Here is a 7,708-nt window from a genome sequence, read left to right as displayed (position 1 = left end):
GGCGGAGTTTCAGAGGATAAGGCATTTTGGCTTTGTATTCATCAACCTTAGTTGCTGTAGGTTTATTGCCTACAGATGTGGGTTGAGAAGCCTTTTTAGAGGGGTTGCTATCAGCACTTGTATGTGTCTGATCTTCCACTGGCGTTTGAATGCCAGGGGTGGAAGCTGGAGTGGCGTTAGACGCCAACTCCTTACCTATTTCTGGCGTCTGAACGCCAGAACTGTGCTTTCTTTGGGTGTTCAACGCCAATTCCTTGCTTGTTTCTGGCATTGAACGCCAAGACTGAGCATGGGTTGGGCGTTTGACGCCAGCTTTCCACCCATTTTCTGGCGTTTGAGCACCAAAATCATTCCTCTATGGGCTCTGACTGTCCTCAGAGGGATTTTGGGTAGCAGTCTGTTCATTTCTTGTCTTCCTACTGCCTTGAAGTGAGGTATTTAATGTTTTTCCACTTCTTAATTGAACTGCTTGGCACTCTTCTGTTATTTGTTTTGATAATTGCTATTCTGTTTGCTTCAACTGTATTTTCATATTCATATTAGCCATTCTTGTTTCTTGTAGTATCTCCTTAAATTCAGCTAGCTGTTTTGTTAGAAAATCCAGTTGCTGATTGAATTCAGTAACTTGATCTATAGAACTGAGTTCAGCAGTCGCTGTTTTAGCCTCTTCGTTGATGAAAGATTCACTGTTTAGGTACAGATGCTGATTTCTGGCAACTGTATTAATAAACTCTTGAGCTTCTTCTATTGTCTTTTTCATGTGTATAGATCCACCAGCTGAGTGGTCTAGAGAAGTCTGAGCTCTCTCTATAAGTCCATAGTAGAAGATGTCTAACTGCACCCACTCTGAAAACATTTCGGAGGGACATTTTCTTAGCATCTCTCTGTATCTCTCCCAGGCATCATAAAGGGATTCATTATCTCCTTGTTTGAAGCCTTAGATGCTCAGTCTTAGCTGTGTCATCCGTTTTGGAGGAAAATAGTGATTCAGGAATTTTTTGACAGTTGTTTCCATGTCTTTATGATGTCCTTAGGTTAGTTATTTAACCACCTCTTAGCTTGGTCTTTTATAGCAAATGGAAACAGTAACAATCTGTAGACATCCTGATCTACTTCCTTATCATGTACTATGTCAGCAATTTGTAAAAACTGTGCCAGAAACTCTGTAGGTTCTTCCTGTAGAAGACCGGAATACTGACAACTTTGCTGCACCATGATAATGAGCTGAGGGTTCAACTCAAAACTACTAACTCCAATGGAGGGTATACATAGACTACTCCCATGATAAAAAATAAAATAAAAAAGAATTTAAAAATATTTTATGAAGATTTTTGAAAAAGTGAGGAGAGAGAAAGTGGTTAGGATATTTTCAAAAAAGATATAATTTTTTTAAATCTTAAAAGGATAAGATTTGAAAAATTTTGAATTTGAAATCTGAATTTTTATATAAAAAAATTTGAAAATATGGCTTAAAAATAGTTAGAAAAGATATTTTTTTGAATTTTGAATTTTATGATGAAAGAGAAAAACACACAAAAGACACAAGACTTAAAAATTTTTAGATCTAATGCTCCTTGTTTTCGAAAATTTTAGAGGAAAAATATCAAGGAACACCAAACTTAAAAATTTTAAGATCAAAACACAAGAAAGACTCAAGAACACCTTGAAGAATCACAAGAACAACAAGAACAAAAGAAAGAACACTAAACTTAAAATTTTTAGAAAACCAAAATAAATTTTCGAAAATTAAAGAAAATTAACAAGAAAACACCAAACTTAAAGTTTGGCACAAGATTCAATCAAAGAAAAATTATTTTTAAAAAAGATTTTAAAAAGAAGATACCCAATTGCCAAGAACATAAGCCAACGCTCTAGCCAACTGAGCTATAAATGTAACGTGTTTTAATATTGTATATAAAAAATATATTTTTGAAAACTAATATTTGGAAAAAGCACAAGGAAAACACGAAAACACACAGAACAAGAAAAATCAAAGATCAAATAAGAAAAATTGACAAGAACGATTTGAAGATTAAGGAAAAATAAAGAACATGCAATTCGAAAATTGAAAGACAAAGAAAAGCATGCAATTGACACCAAACTTAGAACATGACACTAAACTCATAAAAAAACAAAAATTCAAATAAAGAAAAATAATATTTTTGAAAAATTTTTAAAAGGAATAATAGAAGATGCAATCCTAGTGACTCTAAACTAAAAAGACAAAATTTTCCTAATCTAAGTAACAAGAATCACCGTCAGTTGTTCAAACTCAAACAATCCCCGGCAACGGCGCCAAAAACTTGGTGCATGAAATTGCAATCACACCTTTGCAATCCGCATAACTAACCAGCAAGTGCACTGGGTCGTCCAAGTAATACCTTACGTGAGTAAGGGTCAAATCCCACAGAGATTGTTGGCTTGAAGCAAGCTATGGTTATCTTATTAATCTTAGTCAGGATGCCAATAAGGTTCTTTGAATTTAATTGTAAAAAGTGAAAGTGTTTGGAATAAGTAATTGTTACTCAATAATGGAGAATATGTTGGAGTTTGGGAGATGCTTTGTCCTCTGAATTTCAACTTTTCCCTTGTCCTCCTCTTCACACACGCAAGGCTCCTTCCATGGCAAGCTGTATGTAGGGCGTCACCGTTGTCAATGGCTACTTCCCATCCTCTCAGTGAAAATGGTCCAAATGCTCTGTCACAGCACGGCTAATCATCTGTTGGTTCTCGATCATGTCGGAATAGGATCCATTGATCCTTTTGCGTCTGTCACTACACCCAACAATCGCGAGTTTGAAGCTCGTCACAGCTATTCAATCATTGAATCTTACTCGGAATACCACAGACAAGGTTTAGACTTTCCGGATTCTCATGAATGCCGCCATAAATTCTAGCTTATACCACGAAGATTCTGATTAAGAAATCTAAGAGATACTCATTCAATCTGATGTAGAACGGAGGTGGTTGTCAGGCACACATTCATGGATTGAGGAAGTTGATGAGTGTCACAGATCATCACCTTCTTCATAGTGAAGCGCGAATGAACATCTTAGATAGGAACAAGCATGTTTGAATGGAAAATAGAAATAATTGCATCAATTCATCGAGACGCTGCAGAGCTCCTCACCCCCAACAATGGAGTTTAGAGACTCATGCCGTCAAAAGGTATATAATTCAGATCTAAAAATGTCATGAGATATAAAATAAGTCTCTAAAAGTTGTCTAAATACCAAACTAGTGACCTAGGTTTACAGAAAATGAGTAAACTAAGATGGATAGTGCAGAAATCCACTTCTGGGGCTCACTTGGTGTGTGCTGGGGCTGAGACTTAAACTTTTCACGTGCCTGGTCTCCAAAAAATCCATTCTGAGTGCAGGGAGGTCAGAATCCAACAGCATCAGCAGTCCTTTTTCAGCCTAAATCAGATTTTTGCTCAGCTCCCTCAATTTTAGCCAGAAAATACCTGAAATTACAGAAAAGCACACAAACTCATAGTAAAGTCCCGAAATATGAATTTTTCCTAAAAACTAATAAAATTATACTAAAAACTAACTAAAACATACTAAAATCTACATGAAATTACCCCCAAAAAGCGTATAAAATATACTTTCATTAATGTTGGTGCGGGAAAGTTATTTTGGTGAGTTTGTGGATTATTGTGAGGTGGTTGATATGTGTTTTGTGTTTTTTTTTTTTTTTGTATTGGTTAGTGTTGTTAGCATGGTGATTTTGGTTGTTTGTTAGCGGGAAAGTAGTTTATCTAAGTACAAAACTCTACTCTACTTATACTATTCCTAAAACTCATTTGGAGGCCTTCAATTGGATTAGCAATGTGGGCTTTTCCTTTGTTAAATTCCTGGTCCAATGAAAGAAGTATTCCCCTTTGAAGAGAGCAAAGAGAGCAAGAGCAAGTTCTCATCAATCCTGGCCCAACTGGGCGTTACTGGCAAACACGCCAGCTTTGTGCACATTGGCAATGTGCTCAAGAATTTCCTGGGCTGGGAACTTGGTGCTTGGGCGTTGCCAGCCCAAGTTGTTGCCAAACACTTGGTCCTTTCTGCCTTTTTGAACTCAGTTTTGATGCCCAAAGATGCCTCTAGTTTGAGCTTCAATTTTGTGCTTTACTATAGACTATTATCCATGGTTAGAAAGCTCTGAATGTCATCTTTCTAACGCAACTAGAAGCACCTCAATTGGATCTCTATAGCTCAAGTTATGCTCCATTGAAAAAGGCAAGGTCAGGCTGCCTGGCATTTTTGGTGAACACGCCGGTGACAACGCCCTTAGTTTCTGAGGCTCTAAATGAAGCCAGCTTTTGAATCTTCAAATGAAATTTAATCCCATACTATGATATATGGTTGGAAATCTCTTGATGTCTACTTTCCAATGCCACTAAAATCTCCTCATTTGGAGTTTTCTAGCTCAAGATATACTCCATTGAAGAGGGCAATGTCAGGCTGCCTGGGCGTTGTTGCTGAAGTTGCTGGCAAACAAGCCAGCAACAACTTGTAGGCCTTCTCCTCCATTTTGCAAGGGCGTTGTTGCCCAAGTTGTTGGCAAACACGCCAGCAACAACGTGCAACCCTTCTCCTCCATTTTGTATGGGCATTGTTGCCCAAGTTGTTGGCAAACACGCCAGCAACAACGTACAATCATCTCCTCTGGTAGCTTCCTCGCATTGTTGCCCACATTATTGCTGGACACGCCAGTGATAACGTCCCTCCTTGGAAACTTAGCTTGTTGGGCGTTGCTGCCCAAGTTGTTGCTGGACACGCCAGTGACAACGCCCCTTCCTCTACTCTCAACTTCATTTTCTTGTTTTTGGGGCTTAAATATGACTCTGATTTGAGCTTTCATTTCATGCTACATTATGAACTATTGTATATCGTTGGAAAGCTCTGGATGTTAGCTTCTTAACACAATTGGAAGCATGTCAATTGGATCTCTATGGTTCAAGTTATGCATCTTTTAAGAAGGTAAGGTCAAGTTGCCAACTCTGCTGGATACACACTAGCACGTTGCCAACTTGGTTTTCAAGTTGCCAACGTGCTGCTTCTCCTGGCTACACCTAAATGGGCGTTACCAACTTGTTTTCCAAGTTGCCAACTTGCTGTTCCTCCTTGCTCCAAGATTTCCTTGCTCCATTATCTTCTTGCTTCATCACCTAACATAAACCAAAGAATTTTTCTCAAAGTTTTGCCATCTTATGCATTAATTTTCAAGGGAATCGTTCTCATTAACTTGTATATAAACTCCTTGAGTCATTTGCATGGATTATGCTCAATTTCACTTAGTTCTTGGTTCATGAATGCATGGAGGAAAAGTTCACAAAATTGCTTATTTATTTCAAAGAAAATGAATGAAGCTAAGCTAAAACTAACTAAACTAACTAGTAAAAATGGCAAATATGCGAATGCATCAGGATCATGCAGGATAGTCGCTGGCAGCAGTACACTGCGTATATAGAGGAGATGGGAGCAACACAGAACAGCCATTGGGAGCATCTTTGTACCACCCCTTAATGAGATGAGAGCTACTCGAGACTTTCAACGGCAGGAGATTCATCAGCTGAAACAGGATTACAGTCGCTTGAGAAGACCATACGGAGCACAGCCTGAGGAGAGAGATCCCCACCAGGGAGACTGAGGTGGCTTAGTTTCTTTTTACTTTCCACATTATTTTGCTATTTTTTATTAGGTTCCTGTTTTCTGTTATTTTGTTTTAATTATCGCATGATCATTTGTTATTTCAATTCCTAAGTTCTAGTTCAAATTGCTATTTTTATTTTGGTGTTTGGTTTTATTTCTGAAAGGTGTCTCATGTATTACTCACTGAGCTTGAATTCAAAAGAAAAGGAAGAAGAAAAAGATATATTGCATGAGAAAAAGAGTTTATAACAAAGAGTAATCTTAATTATTTGAATGTGGTGGTATTCTTTGTTATTCTGAATGCATGATAGGAACCGTGCATATTTGAATTTGAATCAAGGAATGTTGATGTATAAGGAACAGGAATTTAGAGAACTATTATGAATTCTCTAAAGTAGTGAAAGTTTAATCCTTAAAGCAAAAGAAATAGCAAAAAGAAAAATAAAAAGCAAGGTCCAAGGCTCTGAGCATCAATGACTAGGGAGGTCAGACATGATTAAAAGCTCAAAGAGTTGTTTCCCTAGTCATATACTTATGGTGTTTTTGTGTCAAGTAATCCTCGTGACAAAACACTTAGAGTCGAGACCAAGTGTATTTAGGAGAGTATGCCAAATGCTTTGAGCACCACTGTCTGGGAATAGCTGAAAGAAGAATCAGAACTTCAAGAGAGTTTTCCAGTTAAGTGCTTGTGGTGTTCTTGTGTCAATTAACCCTTGAGATAGAACATTTAAAGTTACGACTAGGCTCAAGGTGCAAAGCACCAATTAAAAGAGAATTAAAGGATATCTGTTGTGTTCAAGGATTAAACTGAAGTATAAAGATCAGAGAATTCATAATATTATCCAGATTCTAATTTCGAATGACAGTGACATTCCTCTGATTCAAAGGAGAGTGAAATGCCAAAACTATTTAGTATTACAATAGATAAACCTCACTTCAAGAAGAGACATGAGCCTAATTGAACTCTTACTTCTCATGCAAATTCACATCTTAATTATATATTAATTTTGGTTACTTGAGGACAAACAACAATTCAAGTTTGGTGTTGTGATGCGTGAGCATCTCCGCTATCTTTTCTTACTGAATTTGCATTTAAATTGCTAATTTTAATCAAGATTTAATATATTTTAGCCACTATGAATGCTACTTTAAGTTGTGTGCAATTCTGTTTATTTCAGGTAGTATTTTAGACGAATTTGGCAGAGTTAGTGTGAAGAATCAAAGCCACAGCAAAATAAGAGCTTGAAGCCAAACTTGAGAAACCTCAAGTTTGGTGCCAAGGATGAAGAATGGAGAGAGTGCATGCTGGCTGGTTGAAGCCAAACTTGAGAATACTCAAGTTTGGCACCAACCAAGAAAGAGTGAAGAATGCAATGCGGATATGCTCAAGCCAAACTTGAAGATGTACAAGTTTGGCGCCAGTGAGGAATCTCCAAAGAGAAGCTTGCGGGCTCATCCACGCCAAACTTGAGGAAGCTCAAGTTTGGCACCAACAATGAATACTCTAAGGAAGGCATGCTGCCCATTCCACGCCAAACTTGAAGAAACTCAAGTTTGGCGCTGATGAGCGGATAATTTGTATACTTTTTGGCATTGTTTTTAGTATGTTTTTGGTATGATCTAGTTAGTTTTTAGTATATTTTTATTAGTTTTTAGTTAAAATTCACTTTTCTGGACTTTACTATGAGTTTGTGTGTTTTTCTGTGATTTCAGGTATTTTCTGGCTGAAATTGAGGGACCTGAGCAAAAATCTGATTCAGAGACCAAAAAGGACTGCAGATGCTGTTGGATTCTGACCTCCCTGCACTCGAAGTGGATTTTCTGGAGCTACAGAAGCCCAATTAGTGCGCTCTCAACGGCGTTGGAAAGTAGACATCCTGGGCTTTCCAGCAATATATGATAGTCCATACTTTGCCCAAGATTTGATGGCCCAAACCGGCGTGGCAAATCAGCCTCAGAATTTCCAGCGTTTAACGCTGGAACTGGCATAAAAATTGGAGTTAAACGCCCAAACTGGCACCAAAGATGGCGTTTAACTCCAAGAAGAGTCTCTACAC

Source organism: Arachis duranensis, chromosome 9 (genome assembly GCF_000817695.3).
Source record: "Arachis duranensis cultivar V14167 chromosome 9, aradu.V14167.gnm2.J7QH, whole genome shotgun sequence".
Taxonomy (NCBI): Eukaryota; Viridiplantae; Streptophyta; class Magnoliopsida; order Fabales; family Fabaceae; genus Arachis; species Arachis duranensis.
Note: the sequence above shows the minus strand (reverse complement) of the source record.